The 12823-nt window shown below is 39.3% G+C and overlaps 1 protein-coding gene across 3 annotated transcripts in view; it reads right to left on the reverse strand.

The window, feature by feature from the left end:
- The window catches only part of LOC137377254 (probetacellulin-like), a 106337-nt gene that overhangs the window by 46311 nt on the left and 47203 nt on the right, over positions 1-12823 (reverse strand). The window lies entirely within an intron of this gene.

Raw genomic sequence — 12823 nt, forward strand, 5'->3', positions numbered from 1 at the left:
ACCCTTCTTCGGAACTGACAAATATTAGAAAAGTCACAGATTATAAACAAGTGAGGTGGGGGTGGGGCAAGAGATAACAAAGGAGAAGGTGCAGATTGGACCGGGCCACATAGCTGACCAAAAGGTCACGGAGAAAAGGCAAACAATATGTTAATGGTGTGTTGAAAGACAAAGCATTAGTACAGATTAGGTGTGAATACACTGAATCAGTGTATGGCGGGCAGCCATAAAGACAGGGCTAAATTGTGGCGAGTCGAAGAGACTTAGTAGTTGGCAGGAAAAAAGACAGAGGCACAAGGGGAGAGCCAACTGTGCAACAGCCCCGACAAACAAATTTCTCTGCAGCACCTGTGGAAGAGCCTGTCACTCCAGAATTGGCCTTTATAGCCACTCCAGGCGCTGCTTCACAAACCACTGACCACCTCCAGGCGCGTATCCATTGTCTCTCGAGATAAGGAGGCCCAAAAGAAAAAAGAAGAAAGAACACCTAATCTGTACTAATGCTTTGTCTTTCAACACACCATTAACATATTGTTTGCCTTTTCTCCGTGACCTTTTGGTCAGCTATGTGGCCCGGTCCAATCTGCACCTTCTCCTTTGTTATCTCTTGCCCCACCCCCACCTCACTTGTTTATAATCTGTGACTTTCTAATATTTGTCAGTTCCGATGAAGGGTCACTGACCCGAAATGTTAACTCTGCTTCTCTTTCCACAGATGCTGCCAGACCCGCTGAGTGATTCCAGTATTTCTTGTTTTTGTTTCAGATTTCCAGCATCCGCAGTATTTTGCTTTTATTTTAGAGTACTTACAGGATGGCCTTTGTAATTTAAGCTGAGGTGAACACAACATTGCTTTCATTCATTAATGAAAAAGAACTTCTGTCCCTCAAGGTCTTAAAGGGAAATCCAAACAGAAGCATAGAATTGGTGTAGCTTCACTACAGAGTCAAACTCCCAATGGAAATATTTACATTAAAAGTGATGCATTCTGGTTCATTTTAAACACATTTTCTATTTTCACAATTAGTAAATTTTTAATGTAATTTTTTTCTGATTTTCAATAGACTTTCAATGGAGAAAATTGTATCCTAATGCACCCCTTGGGAAACTGATGGAACTGGGAGCGATGCTGGGTTTTATACCTGCCAGAATTTCCTTCTCAATGAAGTCAATATTGGGCTGGGGTATAAAAATATCATTCCACCCGATCCCATGGCCTGTTGGGTTAAAGTTACCCCTAATCCCTTCCCTGAGAGTTACTTGGGCCATCACAAAGAGGTACCAGGAATGACTTACAACTTCTGCCCAAAACTGGTATTGGTGACTCTGCTTGGGCATATTCCAGAATGTTTCATCACATGACTTAGCCCCATTTCCCCACCCCCAACACACTCCTGCCTTTAGTCACTCAACATGTTCATCCTCACAGTGCCCCTGTTTCATTACCCAATTGGATTGCTGGTCCAACACCCTTTTCCCCCCAGCTCCAATACTTTTATAACGTGTAAACAAAGGCTGTAAAAGAACATTTAAAAATACACCTTTTTTAACACCCCTCTCTGGGTTACTTGCAACTTCTCCATTGCCTCTATATTATTTTTGTAATATGGAGGCCAAAACTGTACAACAGCACTCCAAATGTGGTAATTCGAGTTAACATAATTTCCCTGCTTTTCAATCCTGTTGTCTAGAAATTAACCCCAATGCTTTGTTTGCATTTTTATCAAGCCCACAATATCTCATCCAACCCAACATATCTTCTCAGAGACAGCCTCTCTTCCTCTAACTCCCACTTTTTACCAACACTCCACTTTCCATTGAAGTCAATCTGACATTTAAAGACTTGCATTTGTCTGGCACCTTTCATGACCTCAGGACTTGGCAAAGTGCTTACTAGCCAATGAAGTACTTTTTGAAGCTATTGCTGTTGCAATATAGGAAAACTCTGCATCCCAGCATAAGCTGACACCCTTCTTTCCCCAACCTGCTTTAAAGTTAATCGAGATAAAGTGGCACTCCTATTCGCTGAAACTCCACAATTAAAGCTGACACTCTTCCGGCATTTTCCTTTCTTTTCCTTTCTACCCCATAATCTGTCTCCCTTCATTTCCCCACTGCCCCCTCTCTCTTTTCTCAACTTGGTCATCCACTTCTCTCTTTGTTACCATCGCCTTCTCCCTTTCACTTTTTGTCTTCATGAAAGGTTTGAACAAATTGCATCAAAATAACCTTTTCTGCCGTGTGCAGAATTGAAGCATGAGTGGGTCACATTTGCAAATTAAGGACAACAAAAGAAAATGGAAAATGCATGCAGTGATTATGAACAGATTACAGAAGATTAACAAGGCACAGCGAACGGCCTGAAACAGCCAATGCTTAATATGATATAAGCACCACCTTTCATAAGTGACTCCTATGGTAAAGGCAAACAGTTAGCACTATTTGTTTTTTTAAAATTCATTCACAGGATGTAGGCATCACTGTCAAAGACAATATTAGTCTCCATGCCTAATTGCCCTCTCTTAAACTGCAGGCAGTGTGGATTACAGCTTTTGTAGAAGTTTGGTACAACTGAGTGGCTTGCTAGACCATTTCAGAGGGCGATCAAAACTCAAAAGTCTTGTAAGCCCCAAAAAGCTATTGAGGCTGGGGGTCAATTGAAAATTCCAAAACTGAGATTGATAGATTTTTGTTACAAAAAATATTAAGGGTTGCGGAACCAAGGCAGAGAGATGGAGTTAAGATACAGATCAGTCTTGATCTAATTGAATGGCAGAACATGCTCGAGGGGTTCCATCTGTTCCGAGTAGTAGCCATCCATCTCTCTCGGAAGATGATGGACAGCGCCAAGGTGTATCTCACTTCTGAGTTGAACATTGCCTGTTGTGGCTGTAGAGGCCAACTGGTGCGTAGCAACCCCTTCCACAGCTGGCACAAGTGAATATCATTGGCCCCAGATCAACTGATTTTTTTTCCTTCTGCCAGGCTCTCTTTTCCGTCATCTGGTCATTTCGTTAGCCCTCTGCTTTTTCCATGCTCTTCCTGACTGTCATTCTCCAGGAACTCCAGTCAGCAGCAAGGACTTACCCCATGCATCGACCCTGGTCTCGGTCAACTTGAGGTCTGGCTTGCAGACATCTTGCATCACAGATGTGGGTGACCTGTTGTTCTTATGCCAATAGCAAGCTTGCCATAGAGCATGTCTTTGGGATGTGGTGGTGATCCACTCAGCTCATATGACCCAGCCAACAGTCATCTCTAGCTCAAGGAGGCAAACATGCTGAGGAACCCTGCACGCTGGTGTAATTCCGTATTCATCACTCTGTCCTGCCAGGAGATGCCCAATATCCATCTGAGGCAGCGGAGGCGGTAGCTGTTCAGCTGCTTTTCTTGGCTTGCATAAGTTGTCCATATTTCACTACTGTAAAGGAGGGTGCTGAGAACACAAGCCTGGTACACGTGAAACTTTGTATTTTCAGTTAGTTTGCTGTTGGTCCACACCCATCGCTATGAATACACACGCATCGCTGTTAATACACACTCATCGCTGTTAATACACACTCACTGCTGTTAATACACACCCATCGCTGTTAATACACACGCATCGCTGTTAATACACACTCACTGCTGTTAATACACACCCATCGCTGTTAATACACACCCATCGCTGTTAATGCACACTCATCGCTGTTAATACACACTCACTGCTGTTAATACACACCCATCGCTGTTAATACACACCCATCACTGTTAATACACACTCATCGCTGCTAATATATACTCATCGCTGTTAATACACACCCATCACTGTTAATACACACTCATCGCTGCTAATACACACCCATCACTGCTAATATACACTCATCGCTGTTAATACACACCCATCACTGTTAATACACACTCATCGCTGTTAATACACACTCATCGCTGCTAATACACACCCATCACTGCTAATATACACTCATCGCTGTTAATACACACCCATCGCTGCTAATACACACCCATCACTGTTAATACACACCCATCACTGTTAATACACACTCATCGCTGCTAATACACACCCATCACTGCTAATATACACTCATCGCTGTTAATACACACCCATCACAGCTAATACACACTCATCACTGTTAATACATACCCATCACAGCTAATACACACTCATCACTGTTAATACACACTCACTGCTGTTAATACACACCCATCGCTGTTAATACACACCCATCGCTGTTAATACACACCCATCGCTGTTAATGCACACTCATCGCTGTTAATACACACTCACTGCTGTTAATACACACCCATCGCTGTTAATACACACCCATCACTGTTAATACACACTCATCGCTGCTAATATATACTCATCGCTGTTAATACACACCCATCACTGTTAATACACACTCATCGCTGCTAATACACACCCATCACTGCTAATATACACTCATCGCTGTTAATACACACCCATCACTGTTAATACACACTCATCGCTGTTAATACACACTCATCGCTGCTAATACACACCCATCACTGCTAATATACACTCATCGCTGTTAATACACACCCATCGCTGCTAATACACACCCATCACTGTTAATACACACCCATCACTGTTAATACACACTCATCGCTGCTAATACACACCCATCACTGCTAATATACACTCATCGCTGTTAATACACACCCATCACAGCTAATACACACTCATCACTGTTAATACATACCCATCACAGCTAATACACACTCATCACTGTTAATACACACTCATCGCTGTTAATACACACCCATCGCTGTTAATACACATTCATCACTGTAAATACACACCCATCGCTGTTAATACACACCCATCGCTGTTAATACACATTCATCGCTGTTAATACACACCCATCGCAGTTAATACACACTCATCGCTGTTAATACACATTCATCACTGTAAATACACACCCATCGCTGTTAATACACATTCATCACTGTAAATACACATTCATTGCTGTTAATACACACCCATCGCTATTAATACACACTCATCACTGTAAATACACACTCATCGCTGTTAATACACACTCATCACTGTTAATACACACTCATCACTGTAAATACACACTCATCGCTGTTAATAGACACTCATCACTGGAAATACACACTTCTTTTTCTTTTGGGCCTCCTTATCTCGAGAGAAACACCCATCGCTGTTAATACACATTCATCGCTGTTAATACACACTCATCGCTGTTAATACACACCCATCGCTGTTAATACAAACTCATCGCTGTTAATACACATTCATCACTGTAAATACACACCCATCGCTGTTAATACACATTCATCACTGTAAATACACATTCATTGCTGTTAATACACACTCATCACTGTTAATACACACTCATCACTGTAAATACACACTCATCGCTGTTAATAGACACTCATCACTGTAAATACACACTCATCGCTGTTAATACACACTCATCACTGTAAATACACACCCATCGCTGTTAATACACATTCATCGCTGTTAATACACACTCATCGCTGTTAATACAAACTCATCGCTGTTAATACACACCCATCGCTGTAAATACACACTCATCGCTGTTAATACACACTCATCGCTGTTAATACACACTCATCGCTGTTAATACACACTCATCGCTATTAATACACACTCATCGCTGTTAATACACACTCATCGCTATTAATACACACTCATCGCTGTTAATACACACCCATCGCTGTAAATACACACTCATCGCTGTTAATACACATTCATCGCTGTTAATACACACTCATCACTGTAAATACACACTCATCGCTGTTAATACACACTCATCACTGTTAATACACACTCATCACTGTAAATACAAACTCATCGCTGTTAATACACACCCATCGCTGTTAATACACACTCATCGCTGTTAATACACACTCATCGCTGTAAATACACACCCATCGCTGTTAATACACACTCATCGCTGTTAATACACATTCATCGCTGTAAATACACACTCATCACTGTTAATACACATTCATTGCTGTTAATACACACCCATCACTGTAAATACACACTCATCGCTGTTAATACACATTCATCGCTGTTAATACACACTCATCACTGTAAATACACACTCATCACTGTTAATACACATTCATTGCTGTTAATACACACCCATCACTGTAAATACACACTCATCGCTGTTAATACACATTCATCGCTGTTAATACACACTCATCACTGTAAATACACACCCATCGCTGTTAATACACATTCATTGCTGTTAATACACACCCATCGCTGTTAATACACACTCATCGCTGTTAATACACACTCATCACTGTAAATACACACCCATCGCTGTTAATACACATTCATCGCTGTTAATACACACCCATCGCTGTAAATACACACACATTGCTGTTAATACACACTCATCGCTGTAAATACACACCCATCGCTGTTAATACACATTCATCGCTGTTAATACACACCCATCGCTGTAAATACACACCCATTGCTGTTAATACACACTCATCGCTGTTAATACACATTCATTGCTGTTAATACACACTCATCGCTGTTAATACACATTCATTGCTGTTAATACACACTCATCGCTGTTAATACACATTCATCACTGTAAATACACACTCATCGCTGTTAATACACATTCATCACTGTAAATACACACTCATTGCTGTTAATACACATTCATTGCTGTTAATACACACTCATCACTGTAAATACACACTCATCACTGTTAATACTCCCACCGCTGTTAATACACACTCATCGCTGTTAATACACATTCATTGCTGTTAATACACATTCATTGCTGTTAATACACACTCATCACTGTAAATACACACTCATCGCTGTTAATACACACTCATCGCTGTTAATACACACTCATCACTGTAAATACACATTCATCGCTGTTAATACACATTCATTGCTGTTAATACACATTCATTGCTGTTAATACACACTCATCACTGTAAATACACACTCATCGCTGTTAATACACACTCATCGCTGTTAATACTCACTCATCACTGTAAATACACACTCATCACTGTTAATACACATTCATTGCTGTTAATACACATTCATTGCTGTTAATACACACTCATCACTGTAAATACACACTCATCGCTGTTAATACACATTCATTGCTGTTAATACACATTCATTGCTGTTAATACACACTCATCACTGTAAATACACACTCATCGCTGTTAATACGCATTCATTGCTGTTAATACACATTCATTGCTGTTAATACACACTCATCACTGTAAATACACACTCATCGCTGTTAATACACACTCATCGCTGTTAATACTCACTCATCACTGTAAATACACACTCATCACTGTAAATACACATTCATTGCTGTTAATACACACTCATCACTGTAAATACACACCCATCGCTGTTAGTACACACTCATCGCTGTTAATACACATTCATTGCTGTTAATACACACTCATCACTGTAAATACACACTCATCGCTGTTAATACACACTCATCGCTGTTAATACACACTCATCACTGTAAATACACACTCACCACTGTAAATACACATTCATTGCTGTTAATACACACTCATCACTGTAAATACACACCCATCGCTGTTAATACACACTCATCGCTGTTAATACACACTCATCGCTGTTAATACACATTCATCGCTGTTAATACACACTCATCACTGTAAATACACACTCATCGCTGTTAATACACATTCATCACTGTAAATACACACTCATTGCTGTTAATACACACACATCGCTGTTAATACACACTCATCACTGTAAATACACATTCATCGCTGTTAATACACACTCATCGCTGTTAATACACATTCATCACTGTAAATACACACTCATCGCTGTTAATACACACACATCGCTGTTAATACACACTCATCACTGTTAATACACACTCATCGCTGTAAATACACATTCATCACTGTAAATACACACTCATCACTGTAAATACACACTCATCGCTGTTAATACACACTCATCGCTGTTAATACACACTCATCACTGTAAATACACATTCATCGCTGTTAATACACATTCATCACTGTTAATACACATTCATCACTGTAAATACACATTCACTGCTGTTAATACACACTCATCGCTGTTAATACACACACATCGCTGTTAATACACACTCATCACTGTAAATACACACCCATCACTGTAAATACACACTCATCGCTGTTAATACACATTCATTGCTGTTAATACACACTCATCACTGTAAATACACACCCATCACTGTAAATACACACTCATCGCTGTTAATACACATTCATTGCTGTTAATACACACTCATCACTGTTAATACACTCCCATCACTGTAAATACACACTCATCGCTGTTAATACACACTCATCGCTGTTAATACACATTCATTGCCGTTAATACACACTCATCACTGTTAATACACTCCCATCACTGTAAATACACACCCATCACTGTAAATACACACTCATCGCTGTTAATACACATTCATTGCTGTTAATACACACTCATCACTGTAAATACACACCCATCACTGTAAATACACACTCATCGCTGTTAATACACATTCATTGCTGTTAATACACACTCATCACTGTAAATACACACCCATCACTGTAAATACACACTCATCGCTGTTAATACACATTCATTGCTGTTAATACACACCCATCGCTGTTAATACACATTCATTGCTGTTAATACACACCCATCGCTGTTAATACACATTCATTGCTGTTAATACACACTCATCGCTGTTAATACACATTCATTGCTGTTAATACACACTCATCGCAGTTAATACACACTCATCACTGTAAATACACACTCATCGCTGTTAATACATATTCATTGCTGTTAATACAAACCCATCGCTGTTAATACACATTCATTGCTGTTAATACACACCCATCGCTGTTAATACACATTCATTGCTGTTAATACACACCCATCGCTGTTAATACACATTCATTGCTGTTAATACACACTCATCGCTGTTAATACACATTCATTGCTGTTAATACACACCCATCGCTGTTAATACACACTCATCGCTGTTAATACACACTCATCACTGTAAATACACACTCATCGCTGTTAATACATACTCATCGCTGTTAATACACATTCATTGCTGTTAATACACACTCATCGCTGTTAATACACATTCATCGCTGTTAATACACACTCATCGCAGTTACTACACACTCATCACTGTAAATACACACTCATCGCTGTTAATACATATTCATCGCTGTTAATACACACTCATCCCTGTAAATACACACTCATCGCTGTTATTACACATTCATCGCTGTTAATACACACTCATCACTGTAAATACACACTCATCGCTGTGAATACACACTCATCGCTGTTCATACACACCCATCGCTGTTAATACACACCCATCGCTGTTAATACACATTCATTGCTGTAAATTCACACCCATCGCTGTAAATACACACTCATCGCTGTTCATACACACCCATCGCTGTTAATACACACCCATCGCTGTTAATACACATTCATTGCTGTTAATACACACCCATCGCTGTTAATACACACACATCGCTGTTAATACACACTCATCACGGTTAATACACACTCATCGCTGTTAATACACATTCATCACTGTAAATACACACTCATCACTGTAAATACACACTCATCGCTGTTAATACACACTCATCGCTGTTAATACACACTCATCACTGTAAATACACATTCATCGCTGTTAATACACATTCATCACTGTTAATACACACACATCGCTGTTAATACACACTCATCACTGTAAATACACACCCATCACTGTTAATACACACTCATCGCTGTTAATACACACTCATCACTGTAAATACACATTCATCGCTGTTAATACACACTCATCGCTGTTAATACACACACATCGCTGTTAATACACACTCATCACTGTAAATACACACCCATCACTGTTAATACACACTCATCGCTGTTAATACACACTCATCACTGTAAATACACATTCATCGCTGTTAATACACATTCATCACTGTTAATACACATTTATCACTGTAAATACACATTCATTGCTGTTAATACACACTCATCACTGTTAATACACATTTATCACTGTAAATACACATTCACTGCTGTTAATACACACTCATCGCAGTTAATACACTCCCATCGCTGTTAATACACACTCATCGCTGTTAATACACATTCATTGCTGTTAATACACACCCATCGCTGTTAATACACACTCATCGCTGTTAATACACACTCATCGCAGTTAATACACACTCATCACTGTAAATACACACTCATCGCTGTTAATACACATTCATCGCTGTTAATACACATTCATCGCTGTTAATACACACTCATCACTGTAAATTCACACCCATCGCTGTGAATACACACTCATCGCTGTTAATACACATTCATTGCTGTTAATACACACCCATCGCTGTTAATACACACTCATCGCTGTTAATACACACTCATCACTGTAAATACACACCCATCGCTGTTAATACACATTCATCGCTGTTAATACACACCCATCGCTGTAAATACACACCCATCGCTGTTAATACACACTCATCGCTGTTAATACACATTCATTGCTGTTAATACACACTCATCGCTGTTAATACACACTCATCGCTGTTAATACACATTCATTGCTGTTAATACACACTCATCGCTGTTAATACACACTCATCGCTGTTAATACACATTCATCACTGTAAATACACATTCATCGCTGTTAATACACATTCATCGCTGTCAATACACACCCATCGCTGTTAATACACACTCATCGCTGTTAATACACACACATCGCTGTTAATAAACACTCATCACTGTAAATACACATTCATTGCTGTTAATACACATTCATTGCTGTTAATACACACTCATCGCTGTTAATACACATTCATTGCTGTTAATACACATTCATTGCTGTTAATACACACTCATCGCTGTTAATACACATTCATTGCTGTTAATACACACTCATCGCTGTTAATACACACACATCGCTGTTAATACACACTCATCACTGTAAATACACATTCATCGCTGTTAATACACATTCATCGCTGTTAATACACACTCATCGCTGTTAATACACATTCATCGCTGTTAATACACATTCATCGCTGTAAATACACATTCATTGCTGTTAATACACACTCATCGCTGTTAATACACACTCATCGCTGTTAATACATACACATCGCTGTTAATACACACTCATCACTGTAAATACACACCCATCACTGTAAATACACACTCATCGCTGTTAATACACATTCATTGCTGTTAATACACACTCATCACTGTTAATACACTCCCATCGCTGTTAATACACACTCATCGCTGTCAATATACATTCATTGCTGTTAATACACACACATCGCTGTTAATAAACACACATCGCTGTTAATACACACTCATCACTGTAAATACACACCCATCACTGTAAATACACACTCATCGCTGTTAATACACATTCATTGCTGTTAATACACAGTCATCGCTGTTAATACACTCCCATCGCTGTTAATACACACTCATCGCTGTTTATACAAATTCATCACTGTAAATACACACTCATCGCTGTTAATACACATTCATCGCTGTTAATACACACCCATCACTGTTAATACACATTCATCGCTGTTAATACACATTCATCGCTGTTAATACACACCCATCGCTGTTAATACACATTCATTGCTGTTAATACACACCCATCGCTGTTAATACACACTCATCGCTGTTAATACACATTGATCACTTTAAATACACACTCATCGCTGTTAATACACATTCATCGCTGTTAATACACACTCATCGCTGTTAATACACATTCATCGCTGTTAATACACACCCATCGCTGTTAATACACATTCATTGCTGTTAATACACACCCATCGCTGTTAATACACACTCATCGCTGTTAATACACATTCATCACTTTAAATACACACTCATCGCTGTTAATACACATTCATTGCTGTTAATACACACCCATCGCTGTTAATACACACTCATCGCTGTTAATACACATTCATCGCTGTTAATACACATCCATCGCTGTTAATACACACTCATCGCTGTTAATACACACTCATCACTGTAAATACACACTCATCACTGTAAATACACACTCATCGCTGTTAATACACACTCATCACTGTAAATACACACTCATCGCTGTTAATACACACTCATCACTGTAAATACACACTCATCGCTGTTAATACACACTCATCACTGTAAATACACACCCATCGCTGTTAATACACACTCATCGCTGTTAATACACATTCATCGCTGTTAATACACACTCATCGCTGTTAATACACACCCATCGCTGTAAATATACATTCATCGCTGTTAATACACACCCATCACTGTAAATACACACTCATCGCTGTTAATACACACTCATCACTGTAAATACACACTCATCGCTGTTAATACACACTCATCACTGTAAATACACACTCATCGCTGTTAATACACATTCATCGCTGTTAATACACACTCATCGCTGTTAATACACACCCATCGCTGTAAATACACACTCATCACTGTAAATACACACCCATCACTGTAAATACAGACTCATCGCTGTTAATACACATTCATTGCTGTTAATACACATTCATCGCTGTTAATACACTCCCATTGCTGTTAATACACACTCATCGCTGTTAATACACACTCATCACTGTTAATACACATCCATCGCTGTTAATACACACTCATCACTGTAAATACACACCCATC

Source organism: Heterodontus francisci, chromosome 1 (genome assembly GCF_036365525.1).
Source record: "Heterodontus francisci isolate sHetFra1 chromosome 1, sHetFra1.hap1, whole genome shotgun sequence".
Classification (NCBI taxonomy): domain Eukaryota; kingdom Metazoa; phylum Chordata; class Chondrichthyes; order Heterodontiformes; family Heterodontidae; genus Heterodontus; species Heterodontus francisci.